Source organism: Coenobita brevimanus, chromosome 91, assembly GCF_032717465.1.
Source record: "Coenobita brevimanus isolate Jiangsu-jjx chromosome 91, ASM3271746v2, whole genome shotgun sequence".
NCBI lineage: Eukaryota > Metazoa > Arthropoda > Malacostraca > Decapoda > Coenobitidae > Coenobita > Coenobita brevimanus.
The window spans coordinates 39,446,599-39,469,115 of record NC_137044.1 but is presented as its reverse complement, the minus strand read 5'-3'; positions in this window follow the sequence as shown (position 1 = coordinate 39,469,115).

The window sequence follows — 22,517 nt, the reverse complement described above, 5'->3', positions numbered from 1 at the left end:
TACTGAGACAACACGTGCCTATATATCCGTCAACTCGTTACCGTGTATATATTACTCAGGTGGCTCTCTGATGATCACACTGCTTAGATCTGCGTTGCAGAGTCAGTTTCAGCTGTGGACCTGCAACAAGAGCTGCCATTAGACAAGAATCTCTATGAATTTAAAAACACTGCCCAGTGAGCCCTCATTTTGCATGCATCTAGTCCAAAAAAATTAATTTGCATTTCAGCAGGTATGCTTAGTAGAGAAATTTGAAGAAAGAGCGAGGTCAATAATGTAACGGACTGGTTATATGAGTGGGAAAGTGAGGCTGGTATAGCAGAGTAAGTGGCAGCAGAAGTGTTAGGCATGGCAGGTAATTTAGAAACAAGGGTGGTCAAGGATGAGACCAAGCTATGATGATAGTGATGACTTCCAGGTAGTTAAGGGATGATGCAAAATTAAGAAACAATGACAGGAGTGTGTCTATCTATCGATCTAGAAAAGGGAAAATGTTCCCCCGAGCTAGACCTCACTAGATCATATAGCCTTGCTAGGTAAAAAAGAGGGTGCTACCCCTCCCGGCATGGCAGCTACCGGGCGTGGTTCGAACTAACGACCCCTGGTCCTAAGTTCAACACTACCACTGAGCCACCCTACCCCCTATATCTATCTACAGCCAAACCATAAACCCATAAGGGGTAGCCGTTTGTCTCCGAGTTAGTGGTTTTACTAGTCCAGCGGATAAGGCAAACAATCGTTCACTTTCTCAGGAAAACACCAAATTTTGCACAGTTGTAGAAGGGACCCAGACAATCATTTTTTGAGATAGACCTCCAGAATCTTGGGCCCCTGATGGTCACCATCTTGGATTTCAAAATGGCTGCCTTTCAACCCATATTTTCTTCAATTACTCCAATAATATGATAGACAGAAACATAATTCCAATGGCTAACCCAGGTTTTTAGCGTCTGGCACTTGAATGGAATGATTTTTCTGACCCGGCAAAGGTCAGCCATCTTGGATTTCAAGATGGTCGCCTTAGAACCCGATTTTCTTCAATAACTCCAATACTATGATAGATAGAAACAATTCCAATGACTAACCCTATGTTTTCAGGGTCTGGCAATCCAATGGAATCACTGTCCGATGTGGAAGGTCGGCCATCTTGGAATTCAAGGTGGCTACCTGCTGAAGCCCATTTCCGTTATAACTCTGATGCAATGGCAAACATCTATTGCATGTCTTTTTGATGAAATTCAGATATTAAAACAATGTCCATCGCAGTCACATAATGACGTACATGGCAAGTTAGCCTTGTAGTACTTGCAGTTCCCTTTGCAAGCAGTTTTACAGTGGCAACTGATTAATTCTGAGCAGGTGTTCTGGACAACAGGCAACTTTGTCCATACAGGGTGCCAAGTACTGTTGAGTTTCTGCCAACCCCAGACAGATGGTGATGGGAGCTCTGGTTGGGAAACTAAAGCTTGGCCCCAAACATGTCCAGCCTGGTACTATGCTCTTACGGCGTTCCTCAAGAGCATCAGCTGTGGGAGGAATGTGTTCAGTTGTCCTTGCCCTCTTCGGGAATAAGAACCTGTGCACATCATTCACAGACTTCAAGTCCATTGTCCTGTCATACACCACTGCCATGAACCATTATAGTTTGTGGAGTTCACTGGAGACAGATGCAGGTTTGGTAGACAGAGCATGAAAACTGGCTGTGATGTCAGGAAAGATCTCCCATGCCTTCCAGGCTGTCATCTTACCTTTGTTGGCAAAGACTGACACGGTATCACAACCCGTGAAGGCAAGAAAAAAGGCCAATGCCTCTGCTTTCCTGCGCCCCAGAGCTGATAAAGCCGGTACGCAGCAACCACTACCTCTTTCTGCCCCCAATCCACCCAGCGATCCCACTCAACTCTCCTGCCCAAAGACCCCAACACCCACAGATCCAACCACAGTACTTTAGCACCATAAATCACTGTACACATACATGAACATACCAACTGACATAACTCTTGTGTGTCTTGTAAGGTGGACTTGAGAATGAACTTGCAGTCTCTGAACTGAAAGAAAATGGTATAAATGTACTTCATACTCAATTTTGCAGAAATGGCCTCACATATACCGGTATGTGGAAAAGGACAAAGCAAGTTGGGCTTTTATATTTCAGTTTTGGGCCAAGCAAGTTGGGCTTTTATATTTCAGTTTTCAATATTCACTTTTTACATTCATTATGAAAGACTGACTAAGAGGGTGTATGTAGGTGAGGTGGAGGGAGGGAGAGGGAGGGGTAGACCGAGGATGAGGTGGAGGGATGGAGTTGAGAGGTATATGAGGGAGGGGGGGGGTGAGTTGGGGGGAGGGGAGTCAAATGGTGGGTGACAGAGTGACTTGGAGGCGTTTTGTCTGCGGCCACCCTTTGCGGGATTAGGGCGTCGGGCTATAGATAGATAGATAGATAGACATTCATTATGTTTATACCTACCAACAGCTGGCTCTGAAATCATTTTCCAGTCAGATTATTCAGAACATTAAGCCTGATTGGATTTATAATGAAGTTAACTAAGATAACTGAAAATGTGATACAGCTTCATGGCAGTACCTTCTTTTCAATATGGGAGGCAGCAGCTGACGTAAGTCAACTTAATAAAAATGTATATTTAGGGTATTTGAAAATCCAGTAAGAACAGACCTGAAACAGTCCTGGCAATTGTTGTGCTACATGATAGATCTCTAACCCTAGAAAATACAGGTGGTGTGTTTGAGTATAAAACTCACAGAACTGGGCCACCATCTTGGACTTCAAGACAGCCGACACCAGATGAACACGAAAATGATTCCAATGAAAATGTAGGGTTTGCCTTTGAAATTTTCCGTCTATCTTTTACAGCCTTGCATTATAACGAAAGACCAATTTCAGCCGACAGCCATACTGGACTTAAGATGGACGACCTCTGCCAGGTCCAACAATGATCCCACTAGATTGCCAGACCCTTAAAACATAGGGGTAGCCATTGGAATTTTGGTTCTATTTATCATATTATTGGAGTTATTGAAGAAAATACGGGTTGCTTGGTAACCATTTTGAAATCCAAGATGGCAGCCACCAGGAGGGCCAAATTTGGGGATCCATCTCGAAAAATGATCGTATGGGTCCACTCTACACCTGTGCAAAATTTGGTGCTTTCCTGGCAAGGTGAACGACTGACCTGATAATTTGGCCTTAGCCGCTGGACTATACAGGGAGGGGCAATAACCGTCCACCAACCCACTTGTTGACAGGTAGGGAACGGGTGGGTTGGTTATACAAGGTCTGTTCAGGAAGTACCCGACTGTAGGCTCTTAAAAATAAACAGCTAACCCATTTAGCTAGGACACTATCTCCCTCAAGTAGGCCCCTTCTAACTTGACACATATAGTCCAGCATTCTTTCCACTGCCTGAAATATTTTTATGAGTGGGTTTTCAGTATCTTCTGCAGGTGTATGTAACAGACATGTATATGTACAAAGGAAAAAGGGAAATAGATGTGTGTGGTAATCACAGGGGCATTTGTTTTCTGAGTGTAATAGGAAAAATGTATGGTAGGATACTTATTGAGAGAGACAGGGAAATAACAGAGGAATCATACTCGATTTTTTTCAGCTCATCCACTTTCGTGAATGTGGCACCTGTGCACTCCTGCCGCGTGATTGGTTGGTTTAAGTTTCATACATGAAGTATCATATTTACAAAACACAGTTGTACCTAATATTCCAATTCTCATAAATGGTGTTTTGCATTGTCACTGTACTATACAAACAGACATGAAACGAGTATGTATCTGTGTTTCACCCAAAAGGACATGAATTTGAGGAAGCTGAATTTAAATTGAAATATTTATTGTTGTAAAAGGCACAGAGTTCCTGCATCTCTAATAAATAAATATATATACTTATGGATATCTATCTATCTATCTATTGCCAGATACCTCAATCCCATTTGGGGTGGCCACAAACAAATCGCCTCCAAGTCGCCCTGTCCCTAGCCATTTCACTGCCCTGCTCCCAACTCACACCCCTCTCTCTCATATACCTCTCCACCCCATCCCTCCATCTCATCCTCGGCCTCCTCCTCCCTCTTCCCCCCTCCACCTCACTCACATACACTCTCTTCGTCAGTCTTTCACTCTCCATCCTCTCCACATGGCCAAACCACCTCAGTGTGTTCCTCATAACGCTTCCTATCACATCCACATCCACACCACCTTTATATCCTCATTCGTCAGCCTGTCTCTCCAAGTGACTCCACAAGCTCCTCTTAAATAACTCATTTCCACTGCTCTCACTCTTGACTTGTGTCCTTCCAACAACGTCCAAGCTTCACTTCCATACGTTAGAGTTGGTATCACAATACTGTCATGTTGTAACTTTTTCACTTCCATGCTCACTTCCCTGTTTCTTATCACTGCTTTCAAAGAACCAGCAACCTTTCTTCCCTACTGTACCCTTTCCAGTCCAGCACTTCACCCTCCAAACCACCATCCTTACTCATCAAACTACCCAAGTACTGTACTTAAACGTACTCACATTTTCCAATTCCTCACCATCCAATCTCGCTGTACATTCACTGATTTCACCTCTCTCAAAGCCCATCACTTTACTCTTCCCTACATTCACCTTTAGATTCCCTTTCTTACACACTCTCTCAAACTCATCCACCAAGCCTTGCAGCTCCCCTTCGTCTTCACTCAACAACACAGTATCATCTGCAAACAACAGTACAGGGAGTTTCCAAACACTATCCTCTCTCACCAGGGCCACTCCAACATCCACTACCCTACCTTGTACCTCTTTTATTACCCCATCCATGTACAGACTGAACAACCATGGAGACATGACACATCCCTGTTTCAACCCAACTTTCAGAGAAAAATTCACTTAGTTCACCATCCACACGCACTGCAGCCTTTGCACCATCGTACATACTCTTCACAGCATTCAACAACTTCCCATCTACTCCATATATTCTTAACACTTTCCACAATCCTTGTCTATCCACCCTGTCATATGAGGCGTCTCGTGGACAAGGGGTGAATGTGCCATTTTTTTTTTTTTTTAGTTATGAGCGTTTAAAGTTCAGGAATAGGTGGCAGACATAGAATATATACTAAAGAATAGCATGTTATTATATATCATTAGAATCCTCTGGAAGAGGCAAATTTATATTGCAGGAAAAAATGAAAAGAAAAAAAAACACACAGACACACACAGTAAAACACGCGATGGTGTTTTTTCAGCATATAGTAATTATTGTTCAATCAACTTGAAATTCATTCCTGTATTAGATTTAAATGAAACTAAGATACTGTGAAATTTTCAGCCAAATATTCCTATAATTAATATTTTTCCTATAATTATTAATTAAATATTTTCATCTCCTTATCGGCAACAGGTTGTTTTATTGTGTGTATGATAACCATTATATTGTTAATGATTGACACAATAAAGTTATAATACCAACTATTTACAACTCCAACCGCACACCAAGGTAAAGAGGGGGGGGGGGCCTAATGGTTAGTACAGTAGTTGAGGACGTCATCAGAGTGTAAACAAATCCAGGCTTCACTCACGTGCTTGGCGGGATGACTAGCGGGGGTGCTAGCGCGCGTCTGATAGGCTGAGAGGCGGCCCTTTAACTCTGACAGAGGGAGCCGCTTGCCCATTGGCTGGGCGCATGCCGACATTCTCCCCTACCGCTCTGAAATCACAGACCCTCCCCGCCCTCCTCCTCCTCCCCTCCACGTGTGCAAAACAAGGGAGATTGAACCTAGAATTCTGAACCCACATGGGTCGGAATCGGAAAACGCTCTTCACCACGAGATTTTCAGTGCTTCCATCTATCGGAAAACATGCATAACTCATTTTTGATGGGGGTGGCGCATTCGCCCCTTGTCCACGAGACTCCTCATATGCTTTCTCCAAATCCATGAAAGCCGCATACAACTTCTTTCCCTTCTCTAGAAACTTTTCCACTAAAGATCTAAGAATGATTATCTGATCTACACAACTTCTTCCCTTCCTAAAGCCTCCCTGTTCTTCTCCAACTAATTTCTCTGTTCTTTCTCTAACTCTGTCAATAAGTATCCTACCATACACTTTTCCTATTATACTAAGAAGACAAATGCCCCTATGATTACCACACACTTCTTTTTCCCCTTTTCCTTTGTACAAGGGAATAATTATACCTGACTTCCAATCCTCCGGGACTCTACCTTCCTCCCAGGCCAAGCTGCACATCTTCCACATCCATTCTACTACTATCTCTCCCCCATGCTTCAGCATTTCACTACACACTCCATCAATTCCTGGGGCTTTCCCCGATTTAACTTTCTTCATTGCTTCCACAACTTCTATCCTACTGATTTCTTCCTGTCTTCTCACCTCCCTCCTTCTCCCAGCCATTCCCCAGCCACTTATACTCGCATTACTTCCATCCTCTATGTTCAACAATTCCTTAAAGTGTTCTCTCTATCTGCTCACTTTTTCTCCCTTCTCCACTAGTAATCTACCATTTTTATCTTTCACTCCCCTGCTAACTTCACTTCCACCCTGTCTTACTCTTTTCACCTCTTTCCAGATCATTTTCTTACAGTCCCTCCACTTTACACTCAAATTCCTTCCAAATTCCTCATCCACTCTCTTCTTACTCTCTCTTACTTATCTTTTCACCTCTCTCTTTCTTTCTACATATAACTCTATCTTCCACCTCTCAACTTCTTCCACACCCCTATTTCTCGTCCATTCATATATACTTACGGATAATATGGGCGAAGGTATCGAAGCAATGGAGTAAGTGTGATCCATAATAAAATCTGACATCTTGCTAGACGAAACAAATTGTTTTTGTCACTGTACTATACAAACAGACATGAAACGAGTATGTATCAGTGCTTCACCCAAACGGACAATGAATTTGAGGAAGTTGAATTTGAAATGAAATATTTAGTGTTGTAAAGGGTACAGAGCTGTTGCATCTCTAATAAATAAATAAATATATATACTTACGGATAATATGGGCGAAGGTATCGAAGCAATGGAGTAGGTGTGATCCATAATAAAGTCATTTTTTTTTAATATAGGGAGTTGCAACAACTCTGTACCATTTACAACAATAAAAATTTAAATTCAAATTCAACTTCCTTAAATTCATTGTCCTTTTGGGTGAAGCACACATACTCATTTCATGTCTGTTTGTATAGTACAATGACAATGCAAAACAGCATTTATGAGAATTGGAATATAAGGTACAAATGTTTTTTGTAAATATGATACTTTAGGTATGAAACTGAAATGAACCAACGCGGAAGGAATGCGCAGGTGCCACATTCACAAAAGTGGATCATCAGCTGGAAAAAAATCGAGTATAGTTGGAGAAGAACAGGGAGGTTCTAGGAAGGGATGAGGGTGTGTAGATCAGATATTCATCCTTAGGTCTCTCATGGAAAAGTTCCTAGAGCAGAGAATGTTGCATGCCTTCATGGATTTGGAGAAAGCATATGACAGAGTGGACAAACAAGGAATATGGAAAATATTACGAATATATGGAGTACATGGGAAGTTGCTGAATGTCGTGAAGAGTATGTATGAGGATGCTAAGGCTGCAGTGCATGTGGATAGCAAAATGAGTGAATTTTTCTGTATGAATGTTGGATTGAAACTGGGATGTGTCATGTCTCCATGGTTGTTCAATCTGTACATGGATATGGTTATAAAAGAGTTACAAGGCAGGGCAGTGGATGTTGAAGCAACCCTAATGAGAAAGAGAATCATTTGGAAACTTCCTGTATTGTTCTTTGCAGAAGTGAAGACGAAGGGGAACTGCAAGGCTTAGTGAATGAGTCTGGGAGAGTGTGTAAGAAACGGAATCTAAAGGTGAATGTTGGGAAGAGTAAAGTTATGGTCTTCGAGAGAAATGAAGTCACTGAATGTACAGTGAGGCTGGGTGAAGAGGAAATGGAATATGTGAGTGCATTTAGGTACCTGGGTAGTGTGATGAGTAAAGCATGGAAATTTAGAGGGTGAAGTGCTTGAAAGGGTGCAGCAAGGAAAAAAGGTTGCTGGTACTCTGAAAGCAGTGATAAGAAACTAGGATGTGAGCATGGAAGTGAAAAAGTTACTTCATGACAGTATTGTGATACCAACTGTAATGTATGGAAGTGAAGCTTGGACCTTACTGGAGGGACGCAAGTCAAGAGTGAGAGCAGTGGAAATGAGTTATCTGACAGAAGCAAGTGGAGCTACATGGAGAAAGAGACTGCCACATGAGGAAGTGAAGGCACATTGTGGTGTGGATGTGGACGTGACAGAAAACATTAGGAGAAATACACTGAGGTGGTTCAGCCATATGGAGAGGTAGGCCATGGATGAGATTGAGGGATGGAGTGGAGGGGTATATGAGAGAAGGGGGCATGAGCTGGGAGCAGGGGAGCAAAATGGCGGAGGACAGAGCAACATGGAGGCGATTTGTTTGTGGCCACCCCTTGCAGGACTGAGGTGTCTGGCAATAGACAGACAGATATCCAAAGCACAGTTCGTTTTAATTAGACCATAATTAGTATAAGAAGTATGTTGGATTTATGGGAATGGGTTTTGAGTTTCAAGTCTGGAATGGACTTTGAAGGCTTGGACTCAGACCTACCTGACAGGCCCCAGGTGCAGACTGCCAGGGGAGATCAGGCCAGAGGACTGATGGAGACAACCTGAAAAGAATGGATAAGTGATACCTAACTTAGTGATTTATGGTGTTACCTCATACTTAACTCAAAACCCTTTGTATTTTTTAAAGTCTCCAAGTTAGAGCTAATAAGAAAAGAAAACCCATGTTGAGTTTTATTTCATATTACCCACTCAGCTTGTTTATGAACAGCACTTTACCCAGGTTGTTACTCTGGAGCAGAGCTTCTGAATTTAAAATGGGGGTTAACCTAGGCCGAGAGTTCCCCAGTCAAACACATAGCATTTTTGGGAACTTAGTTTGAGAAGGGAACTAGGACAAGGTGTATGGTCAAACTGCACCCCAACACATCTTCACATTCCCTACTTTTCCACTCATATCGCCAATCACAAACACTGTCTCATACCTCCCAAACTTTTCCATTCACGTTTCCACGGTTGCCCAAAACTCTTCTTTCACTCTGCTTGCACAATCTTGCTTTGGTGCACACACACACACACACACACACACACACACACACACACACACACACACACACATGCACACACACACACACACACACACACACACACACACACACACACACTTGAGAGAACATGAACCTGATGTCATGTGCTTTGTAGAGACCAAATTAAGAGAAGATTTTGATGTTCATTTGGGAGATCGTTTTCGTTTTCGTTTTTAAAGGCTCCAACATGCTTGCATGTGTCGGCCTTGGTCACCTAATGGCGGCTCTCCATGCTGCACGATCCATTGCAGCCTCCCTGTTCAGTCCCTTAACCCTAAGGTCACACTTAATGACCTCGTCCCATGTCTTTCTCGGTCTACCCCTCATAACCCCACCCCCAATATTAACACTTCTCACCTTCTTCACCCAATTATCATCCCCCATCCTCTCCACATGTCCAAACCACCTCAATCTACCTCTCCTTCTCACAACACCAATACACTCCAGTCCCATCCTACCTCTCAACTCTTCCATCGTAAACCCAGCCCCTCCAGGCCTTGGACGCAGGGACGCACTGCACATCCAACTAATCATTGTCGTTTCTGTACGTCTGAGCCGGCGAATATCTTCCTCCTTCACTGCCCAGGTCTCACTGCCATACAGCATTACACTCCTAACACATGCTGCATACAAAGACACCTTAGCACGTAGGGAGAGCCCTCTCAATGTCAGGAGAGGCAACAGCTCCCTGAACTTCTTCCAACCACTTCTCACCCTAGCCACAGAGCTAGCTCCAGCCCCACCTCCAGCACACAACATGTCTCCCAAATAACAAAACTCTTCCACACACTCAAGAGATTCACCAGTAAGTTCAATCCTTTCACGTCTGACAATCTCCACCTGCTCACTCCAGCACGCCACATACATAAAATCAGCATTATCTCGCAGTCTACCTCTGATACCACTACATCTCTTATGCACCCATTTATCACACACACCGCACAAGATGGAATTACTTCCCACGCCCTTGTGGCAAACTGCACATGGCCACTCTCCCTTGTCTTTGACAGTACCGCCACCAACCCTTGATATCATCACTTTTGTTTTATCTGCATTTACCCTTAAACCCTTTTGCCCCATACCATCTCTCCACTTCCTAAACCTTTCCTCCGCCTCCCTTTCACTCTCTGCAATTAACACCAAATCATCGGCATACAACAACTCCCACGGGAGTCCGTTTCTAAAGTCGTGTGAAAGGGCTTCAAGTACCATGATAAACAACATGGGACTCAAGACTGACCCCTGATGCACACCAACATTCACGGAAAACTCATCACTCAAATCTCCATTCACTCTCACCTGGGTGTGAGCACCCACATACATGGCCATAACCACCCTAACCAGCCACTCCTCCAAGCCAAGCTTTCTCACTGCCCACTTCACCACCTCTCTAGGGACTCTGTCAAAGGCCTTTTCCAAATCAACAAAAACAAACTAAAGATCCCTTCTACCAATATATTTTTCCTGAAGCTGTCGAACAATGAATATGGCATCAGTGGTCCCCCTACCTGGCATAAACCCAAACTGCATCTCATCAATATTCACTCTTTCTCTAATCATACCTTCTAAAACTCTCTCCATTACCTTCATTATCTGATCTAAGAGCTTTATACCTCTATAATTTCCTCTTTCCAGGGCATCACCCTTCCCTTTATACACATTTACAATTACACTCTTCAGCCAATCATCTGGGACAACACACTCATAAATAATCCTATTTATCAGGTCAGTGACTAACCTCATCCCTATAACGCCTGAGGCCTTCAACATTTCAGCAGTCAACCCAGACACACCTGCTGCCTTCCCCACCCTCATCCTGCCTATTGCCTCACTCACAGTAGCAGCATCAATCAAAGGCCAAGGGCCAGACACTGGATCTGCTGGCTCCAAACCTTCCCTGTCCCAGTCAAACTCCTCATTCAACAACCGGTTATAATGCTCTCTCCATGCATCTTTAATATCCCCACTGTTCACCACTACCCTTCCTTCATCATTCTTCACACACTGCTCACCTATGATATCCCGATTATCCCTCCTCACCTGACCTGCCACCCTAAATATATTTTTCCTTTCCCCATGATTTAGGTTATCAAGTAATTGTCTCTGTGACTCAGACTTTGCCCTGTATACCTCTCTCCTAGCCCAACGCTTGGCAGCCAAATATTCCTCTTTGCTACCACCCTTCTTCCATTCCAGGAAAAGCCTTCTTTTCTCCTTAATTGCAGCTTCTACACCCTCATCCCACCACCAAGTTACTTTATGTCTTGGTGGTCCTCTTGTCCAACTGCATGTTACATCAGTAACTCTCAAGAAATTGTTCTTGAGGGCTCTGTACTGTTCATTAACGCCTCTGTCTACAGCTCCCTGTTCAGCCACCACTCTCCTCAACTCGCTATAGAAGGCATCCCTTACTACTTGGTTTTTCAGCTTCCATATTTTCCTCCTAGGTACATAAGTCCTCTTTTTCATCACTTGTTCTTTAAGCACCATATCACAAATCAATAGTTTGTGCTGCTGCACACACTCCTCACTTCCTATAACTTTAACATTCCTCACTAACCTCCTATCGGCCTTCCTAACCAGAAAATAATCTATCTGACTGCTATTTCCCCCAAACTCATACGTAATTAACCTACTGTCTCTTTTCCTAAAATATGTGTTGCACACAATCATGTCCGTTGCCTCCCCAAACTCGAGTATCCTTTCCCCTTCTGCATTCCTTAGACCATACGCACATCCCCCATGCACTCCTTCATAACCTTGTGCTGCTTCACCTACATGACCATTTAAGTCCCCTCCCAAAACCACTATCTCATCATCCCGCATACCACCCACTACACGTATTAAATCATCCTAAAATCTATCTTTCTCTGCTACATCCAATCCTGCCTGTGGAGCATATGCCGATATAATCGCAGCTATCTTTCTTCCCAACAGAATTTTCACTACCAATATCCTATCGCTTACTCTCAAAATATTCATAACATATTCCACCCATTTCTCCGCAACCATCACACCAACACCTCCATATCCGTCTGTCCCCCCTTGCCAAAACAACTTATAGCAACAGTCCTTCCCAACAATCTTTCTGGCTGATCCACCTCTGTGCCGGACTTCCTGCAAACACGCCACATCCACCCACCTCCTACTGAATGCCTCTACGACTTCCCCTGCTCTTCCCCTCAAACTTCTCACATTCCATGAACCCACCCTCATCCCCATGGGTGATTTACTGTCCTCAGGCTTGCTTTGAAACTTATTTTGTTTTGTCATCTTCAGTATTAATAAAGGGGGACAGACACAGCACAGGTCCCACTCACTGCACAGTCCCAGGTCCAGGCAATGGATCTGGGACCCCTAGCCCACCAGCTTACCAGTGGCTGTGGTAGTGGCCTCGGGGCACCCTGTCAGGACAGCTGCAGGGACACCCTCCAAGCGCGTCTTGGCACTGTAACTATCACGCCATTATACACCCACTGATAGGGCAGCCTCCTGGGGCTCTACTCCCAGGTTCGGGCCCCTCTCTATTGGGCGGAAGCGGCAGCCTGGGAACCGCAATGCCCTGTACCCTCCAGCACAGGCCCGAGCCCCATCTCGCCCTGGACCCACAATCTATGCTGGCGGAACCCCCGCCACGCCTCCCCCCAGAAGTCCGCCACTAGGTAGCGGAGGCAAAGTTTTCTGGCTGCATGCCCTTGCTGGCGCCAACCTCTGTAACGTAGTGGGATACGTTGTGTGAAATGTAAAGTGCATGTGGTGTAGTGCATAGATAGTTAGAGGCAATGTTTGGAAGAGTATGCTGGTCTACTCTCCATGTTACTGTCATGCTGAAAAGGTCAGCAAAGGGGGATGGTTAGATGGCTAGTGAAACAGGAGCTCCAGCTCTCCCTATCACCAGCATTCCCATTCCCCTCGGGAGTGCTACCCTGTTCGGCCCGTGCTACGGCCTCCTCCTAGATAGATAGACAGACAGATAGATAGATACATATATATATATATATATATATATATATATATATATATATATATATATATATATATATACCGGTATATGAAGAATGGGTGCTACATTACATCAAGGCAAAAGTGTATAGGCTACACATTTTGTGCAATGCGTCAGCAGTAAATGCATGCAGCCCCAAAGGCAAAACAGCTTCATTTCTTTGGCAAGTCACTCCTGGCCTGGGAATGGGGTAGAAAAGTTAGGCCTGGCTGGCCCGGGAAAGTGTTATGGTAATTGAGAAAAATTACAGTTTATGGATTAACTAACAAGTATACCAGACCTTGGGGACGTTAGGTACACTACACCCTTTTACTATGACTTGGCACAAAACTACCATCTCTCTGGCCAAAATTACCATCTCTCTGGCCAAAACTACCATCTCTCTGACCAAAACTACCATCTCTCTGGCCAAAATTACCATCTCTCTGGCCAAAATTACCATCTCTCTGGCCAAAACTACCATCTCTATGGCCAAAATTACCATCTCTCTGACCAAAGCTACCATCTCTCTGGCCAAAATTACCATCTCTCTGGCCAAAATTACCATCTCTCTGACCAAAACTACCATCTCTCTGGCCAAAACTACCATCTTTGGCCAAAACTACCATCTTTGGCCAAAACTACCATTTCTCTGGCCAAAACTACCATCTCCCTGGCCAAAATTACCATCTTTGGCCAAAACTACCATCTCTCTGGCCAAAATTACCATCTTTGGCCAAAACTACCATCTTTGGCCAAAATTACCATCTCTCTGGCCAAAACTACCATCTCTCTGGCCAAAACTACCATCTCTCTGACCAAAATTACCATCTTTGGCCAAAACTACCATCTCTCTGGCCAAAATTACCATCTTTGGCCAAAACTCCCATCTCTCTGGCCAAAATTACCATATTTGGCCAAAACTACCATCTCTCTGGCCAAAATTACCATCTCTCTGGCCAAAATTACCATCTTTGGCCAAAACTACCATCTCTCTGGCCAAAATTACCATCTTTGGCCAAAATTACCATCTTTGGCCAAAACTACCATCTCTCTGGCCAAAATTACCATCTCTCCAATTAAAATTCTGATTTGTAATAAACAGAGTAATGCAAGGATACAATGCTAATCACAAAGAAGTGCTACGGAATGGATGTAGAGCACTAGTACAGTATTGCCTTTTTCTGCCACTGAGCTAAGGGAAATAAACTGCAAAGGAATTAAAATCTTTGCCAAGTTCAGATGAAAGAACTATACCTGATGTCTCAGCTGACTTCCTGCTGACTCCTTGCTGATTTCCTTTGACTTCTTGGCAATATCCTGCTGACTCCTTGCTGATTTCCTAGTTACTCCTTGCTGACTCTCTGCTGCATTTTGATGGCAGGAAGGTTGGGGTAATAGCAGGCAGGTCGGTTCAGCACCATCTGTGCAGGTAAAAATAAAGCCATTGGTGTCTATCTATATATTGTCCGACCTTTAATCCTGTAAGGGGTGGCCACAAACAGATCGCCTCCATGTCGCCTTGTCCCCTGCAATTCACTGCCCTCCTCCCAGAGAAATTACCATCTCTTTTAATAATAATAATAATAATAATAATCTATCTATCTATCTATCTATTGCCAGACGCCTCAATCCCGTTTGGGGTGGCCACAAACAAATCGCCTCCAAGTCGCCCTGTCCCCCGCCATTTCACTACCCTGCTCCCAACTCACACCCCCCTCTCTCATATACCTCTCCACCCCATCCCTCCATCTCATCCTCGGTCTCCCCCTCCCTCTTCCACCCTCCACCTCACTCACATACACTCTCTTCGTCAGTCTTTCACCCTCCATCCTCTCCACATGGCCAAACCACCTCAGTGTGTTCCTCACAACGCTTCCTATCACATCCACATCAACACCACAACGCTCCTTTATATCCTCATTCGTCAGCCTGTCTCTCCACGTGACTCCACAAGCTCCTCTTAAATAACTCATTTCCACTGCTCTCACTCTTGACTTGTGTCCTTCCAACAACGTCCAAGCTTATTATTATTATTATAATAATAATAATAACAATAATAATAAAAATCACTTATCTCTTGAGTGATTCAGATGCTTTATGAATGCATAAATATGTGCTTTTTAGTATGGAGGCTGTCTGTCCATAAACACACAAAATATACCATACTTTAAATGACAAGGACCACCAGAGATGCCTGTGTCCCACTCTCACCAATGTTGTGATGGCGTCAGAGTTATGGACTGTCTGAACCCAGTCACCCTCACAAGACTGGATACAGGCGGGACCTGTTATATGACGGGTGTGTTAATGGACGACTACTTCAATAATGGATATGATACTCATATAATGGATGGGGGGGGATATGTACTGTGTAATGGCGTATGTGCATGAGACGGAGCAGTGTGAGGTGGGAGCAGGGCAGTGTAATGGCGGGGGACTGGGTGACATGGAGGTGATTTGTTTGTGGCCAATCCTTATGTGATTAAGGTGTCTGACAATAGACAGACAGATCAAACTTAGGGGGAAAATCAGGTTAGGTTAACTGATCCCACCAGCATCACCGAACCTGGGTCTACATTGCCCATTCTCACATCATCGATCTCTTGTATAGCAGACAAACATGTAACTGAACCCACATGTACAGTACTCTATTGTATGGCATTTAAAACTACTTTATCATTCCAAATTGTGAAGTCTGGTATGACTGGATACTCTTACTTTATGGCATTTCAAACATTATGATACTAGTTTTTTATCACTTTTCTTGTTTCCAAAATTATGAAGTCTTATATGATTTGATCCTCATACATTATGGCATTTGAAACAACATTATGATACTCTTATTTTTAATCACTATTCTTGATTCCAAAATTGTAAAGTCTTGTACGACTGGATTTATGGCATTTGAAACACTAACAATAACTACTATTTATTTTGAATCACATTTCTTGGCCTTTCACCATGTCCTTTCCATTTTTTTTTTTTTTTTACAATAGCATCAGTGTGGCAGCTTTGAAATGTGAGAATCAGAGTTTGCCAAGGCTGCTGTTACAAATCATGAAGTTTTCACAAATTCTCTGCAGCCAACTGCATTTCAGCAATGGAATAAATCTGAGTGGGTCAGGTTAGCTGAACTGAGGTTAGGTCAGGTTAGATTAGAACTGAGATGAGGTTAGGTTTGGTCAGTTTGGGTTACAAGAAATTGGGATAGGTTAGGTTAGTTTATGATAGGTTATGTTAGGCTGTATTAAGAGGTTAGATTAGGTTATAAATGAGGTTAAATTACAATAAATGAGATTAAATTACATTATGATAAAGGAAGCTGGGTTAGGATAAATTAACACAGATGAGATTAATTTATATTTATGGTCAATTTAGGTTACAAGAAACTGGATTAGGTTAGATTAGTTTACGAGGTTCCATTAGTCTGCGTTAAGAGGTTAGATTAGGTTATAAATGAGGTTAAATTACAATAAATGAGATTAAATTACATGATGATAAAGGAAGCTGGGTTAGGATAAATTAACACAGATGAGATTAAGTATGTGATGAAATGGTGTTCCAAGACAGCCATCATAAGGCTTGGTAAAGGTGAAGTACTGGTAGCTTAGGTAAGGATAAACTAGGTTAAATTACATTCAGCTGGGTTAGGATAAATTAAAACAGATGAAATTAGTATGTGACAAAATGGTGTTCCAAGACAGCCATCATAAGGTCAGGTAAAGGTGAAGTAGCTTAGGTTAGGATAAATTAGGTTAAATTACATTCAGCTGGGTTAGGATAAATTAACACAGATGAAATTAGTATGTGACAAAATGGTGTTCCAAGACAGCCATCATAAGGTCAGGTAAAGGTGAAGTAGCTTAGGTTAGGATAAATTAGGTTAAATTACATTCAGCTGGGTTAGGATAAATTAACACAGATGAAATTAGTATGTGACAAAATGGTGTTCCAAGACAGCCATCATAAGGTCAGGTAAAGGTGAAGTAGGTTAGGTTAGGATAAATTAGGTTAAATTACATTCAGCTGGGTTAGGATCAATTACCACAAGAGAGATTAGATGATTGTCCAGCTGGCGTTACAAAATGCCGACCTGCTTTTGGTGTCAATCGGCAGAGTTGTGATTATAATTCTAATTCCATCTACTGCCAGACATCTTAATCCCGTAATGGGTGGCCACAAACAAATCGCCTCCATGTCACCCTGTCTCCCAACATTTCACTGCCCTCCCCCAGCTCACACCACCCTCCCTCGCATACCTCTCCATTCTATCCCTCCATCTCATCCTCAGCCTACTCCTCCCTCTCCCTTCCTCCACCTCACTTACATACACTCTCCTCATTAGTCTCTCATTCTACATCCTCTCGACATGGCCAAACAATTCACTACTTATAAAAGAAACACACATCAAAACTTTAAAATACACACAGAAAATACCATAAAAATAATCTACAAGGCGTTGTTAGGAAAAAACAGGAAAACATGGCTGATTATATTAAAGGCAATCAGGATTTAATATCTGCCCTGTATGAGTGTCATAATTGCCGTAGCGGTGGCCCAAAGCTGTCAAGCGACGGCAAACCTCTCTCACCTCTTCCCCCTCATGGTGGCCCACATCCTAAGTTACAGCTGTCATTATACACTCACCTGCAGCGTTTTGGTAGGCGGAGAAGATGCCAGGGCAGGCTAGGTGCCCAATACACACATAATATAGCGTCCTTTTATCCTAAATATCAAAATAAACAAAATACAATTCACATTTCAACACCGACGCCAAACCAGAGCAGCAAAACACCATCGGGACAAACTCATAATTTTACCAATTTTTCAATATATATAGCATTTACAGACGACTTTTGACTTCCCATAATTATCACTATATTCACATCACACGTGCTTGTTTCATAAATATAAAAAAAATAATGTTTTTCACACAACTATAGGTGTTTATTGTAGTTTTTTTTTTTTTTAAGTTTTGGTAATATAGTTCCCATACTTATTTCCTATCCGATTTCTTCAAGAGAACATTTCTGTACATCAATATCTATACGGAAATGTTAAGAAACTAATCGATATAAGAGAACTTAAATAAAACACAGAGGTTGAGAATAGAAGAGTTGACCCGCGAGATTTAAAAGCCTTTCTCTCTCTCTCTCTCTCTCTCTCTCTGCTATTATACATATCATATAGGTTATAGTGCAAGGCATTGTCATGGTACATAAAGCTCTCTCTGCTACTATATACATCATAATATAGGATACAGAACAAGGAATAGTGAAGCATTAGCACCAAGCCATAATATAGCTAGGCTATATGGCACTGTAGGAGTAGAGGGAAAATAAACTGCCAGAAGAAACACGGAAATATCAAGAAGAGAGGTTGGACAGAAGAGAAGAGGACAGTATGGAGAGAGACTGGAGACAAACAAGCCCCTTTTAGTCGCCTCTTTCGACAAGCAGGGATGCTGGGGAAGTATTCTTTCCTCCCTCCCCAGGGGTGGATATAGAACAAGACATTGTCATAGTACATAATTCTCTCTCTCTCTCTCTCTCTCTGACCAGGTACTCGCCCCTTGGCAAGCAGCACTCCATGAACAATAAAACCTAACCACCCGTTGGCACCTAAAAATAATATGAAGGCAATGACGCCAGTGCACTATAGCCTACAGCATGTAGACCCATCACTGATTTCCTTGTACGGTAGGGAACTGTTCCATAAAGGGAAAAGTGGGCATGTGTGACACGTTATACTACAACTACAACAACTGCTATTACTACCACGATCTATCTGTCTATAGCCAGACGCCATAATCCCGTAAGGGATGGTCGTTTGTCTTTGAGTTATTATAGCCGGTTTCGTGTGATTGCAGTCAGAGTGCTATGTAGCGGTAGTCTAACACTTGCCGCATCACTCCATTAAGTTATCGAGATACACGTATTGTACCTGAGTGAATGTGTGTTTAGTGCACTTGATTTGTTGCAGGTTGAACAATGAAGGACCTTGAAGAGCAACGTGTTGGTGGGAAATATCTGTTTCAGATTGGGAAAAACTTTTGCAGAAACTTTTCAGATGTTCCAGCAGGCTTCTGGGGAGGAATGTTTGAACTGTACAATGTCACAAGCGGCTCCAGCGATTCAAATCCGGAAGAACATCCACCAAAGACGACCCCAAATCTGATCGGCCTTCCGTTTCAAGAGAAGACGTTCACGTTGAGAGTGCGTGTTGTGATCCATGAAGGTAGTCGCCTGACTGTCCGTGAAGTTTCCCAAGAAGTAGGCATCTGTAAAAGTTCCTGCCGCATGATTTTAACAAAGAAACTGAAGATGCATCGTGTTGCCGCAAAAACTGCACCACGTCTGCTGACAGATGAGCAAAAAGATAACTGCGTCACAGTCAGTCAGGAGCTGTTTGATTGTTGCAATGCAGATGAAAACTTTCTGAAAAATATCATAACAGGTGATGAAACGTGGGTGTACTGCTGCGATGTCAAAACAAAAAGGCACCATCTCTCTCTCTCTCTCTCTCTCTCTCTCTCTCATATGAATCTGTGTATCAAAAACGCACTAACGTCTTGTTAAATTGGTGTAAAGCTTTAACATTATTTCCAATATTAGGTTTATCAAGCGCGAACCATAATGAAAAATAAAACACTGGATGAAAAATACACGTTCTTCATCTTACCCAACGTTCGCAATTGAATACTTATCGTTCACCTCTGCAGCTGGCCTTCCTCTTGTTCTTCTTTTCCATCAGATTGCCCTGAGGCTGTTGTTATCATTCAGTTCTCATATCACTAAGTTGTACCTTTTTTACTATGAATTTTGAAACAGACGAAGACATCTCCCTTCTTTCTCTACCGCTGCCTCCACATTCCCCTCCTCTCCCCCCTCAAAAGCCCCCCCACCTCCCCCTCCTCTCCCTCTTCCATAAACTGTGTGTGAACAAGTGCGGTTGCTTAGTGTAAATAAATATTGTATTGTAGTATTCCTTATCATCTTTTCTTCACAAACTTATCGTATTATAATTACATAAGGTAAAAATTATACATAACTGAGCCGTGCAAAGTGGCTCATAGAATATAATTAATGGTGCTTTAAATTGGATCGGTGGCAACTTCAGGTGAGGTGGTGCGTCGTGCATGTGTGAAGCATCAGGTGTACCAATACTTCAGATGCACGCTGATATCGAGAGCTGATATTGTCTCATTTTATTTCCTATAAGCTGAGTTGTCTAGGCATGCGAAACTCTTAGAATCGCTTTATATCAAGTCCGAGATGCTGACAGATTAGCTAGTACCCTGTGTGGTTGTGTTTGATGCTTATGGATTACGTAGCATGTGGTGTGTGGCAGGTGGGTTAGTGACGCGTTGACACAGCACGGTTGGCACACCTGCCCTGCCCAGCACCTGCCACCTGCCCTGCTGCCACACACTTGCCACCGTCTTTATCCCCAGGGAGCATCGCAGCAGGAAGTCTTATTTATTTGCGTGTGCGTTTTGCGTCTTTGCGGGATCCTGGAGGACACGAGTGGCTGTGGACGGTGATGGCCTGGCGCTGGTGTGGGTGTCAAGGTGTGGGGGAGACAGGAGGCCAGGCTGAGGTGCTACAAGACGCGAGGTGCACTGCCCCGCCACCACGACGCCACCGGCAAGGTCAGCCATTTGGATCTTCGTCCTCCAGTTTGTGAGTGCAGGGTCTTTGATAATTTCCTCTTACTGCAACTACTTTACCGGTTTAAACTCATTGCTTTCTGAATGTGGTAATTATTTGGATGTTATATGGAGTAGGGAAGGTGTTATTATCGTTGTACACTTACTTAAAGCTTCAGTTACAGTAGTTAATGCTTACCTGCCTGCCGGCTTGTGTCGTGCAGGTCATTTAATAAACGTAATAATGATTGTACAGATGATTAGCTGGATATTATACATTGTTTCTTCTTCCCCCTTCCTCTTCTTCATCTTTTTCCTCTTCATCTTCCTCTTTTCTTCCTCCTCGTCTTCCCCTTCCTCTTCCTCTTCTTCTTCATCTTTCTTCTCTTCCTCTTCCTCCTGTTCCTTTTCATCTTCCTTCTCTTCTTCTCCCTCCTCTTCCTCTTCATCTTCCTCCTCTTCCTCTACCTGTTCTTCCTTTTCCTTATCTTCTTCCTCTTCTCCCTATCCCTTTTCCTCTTCCTCTTCTCCCTATCCCTTTTCCTCTTCCTCCTCTTCCCCCCTTCTTTCTCCTACCATTCCGCATCCTCCCTTTTCCTCTTCTTCCTCTTCTTCCTCCTCCTCCACTTCCTCTTCTCTTTCCTGTTCCTCTTCATTCCTCTTCTTCTTTATTCCTGTTCTTTCTGTTCCTCTTCTTTCTCTTTATCTTCGTTCACTTCCTTTTCTTCCCCCTCTTCCTCCTCTTCTTATTCTTCCTTCTTTTCTACTTCCTCCTTCTCCTCTTCCTCCTCCTCCTCCTTCTCCTTCTGTTATTGCTATTACTACAACAACAACAACAACTATTACTACTTCTACTACTACCACCACTTCCTCTTTTTCTTTTTTCTTCCTCCTCTTCCTCTTCCTCTTTCTCCTCCTCTTCCTCCTTTTCTTCTTCCCCATCTTCTTCCTCCTCCTCTTCTTCCTCCACTTCCTTTTCCTCCTCTACTGTTATTCTTCCTCCTCTTCCTCTTCTTGTTCCTCTTCTTTTCTTCCTTTTCTTCTTCCTTCTGCCTCCTCCTCTTCTTCCTTCTCTTCTTCCTCATCCTCTTTCTAATCTTCTTCCTCCTCTTCCTCTTTTCTTTCCTTTTTCTTTCTTGAATCTTTTTTCTTTTTATTCTCTCCTTTCTTCCATTTTCTCTCTCTCTCTCCTTGCTTCTTTCTTCCTTCTTCTCTCTCCTTCTTCCTTCTTCTCTCCTTCTTCCTTTTTCTCTCTCCTTCTTCCTTCTTCTCTCTCCTTTCTTCCTTCTTCTCTCTCCTTTCTTCCTTCTTCTCTCTCCTTTCTTCCTTCTTCTCTCCTTTCTCCCTTCTTCTCTCCTTTCTTCCTTCTTCTCTCTCCTTTCTTCCTTCTTCTCTCTCCTTTCTTCCTTCTTCTCTCTCCTTTCTTCCTTCTTCTCTCCTTTCTTCCTTCTTCTCTCTCCTTCCTTCTTCTCTCCTTTCTTCCTTCTCTCCTTCCTTCTCTCTCCTTTCTTCCTTCTTCTCTCTCCTTTCTTCCTTCTTCTCTCTCCTTTCTTCCATTCTTTCTCTCTCCTTTCTGCCTTCTTCTATCCTTGCTTCCTTTTTCTCTCCTTTCTTCCTTCTTCTCTCCTTTCTTCCTTCTTCTCTCTGTTTCCTCCTCCTCCTCCTTCTCCTCCTCCT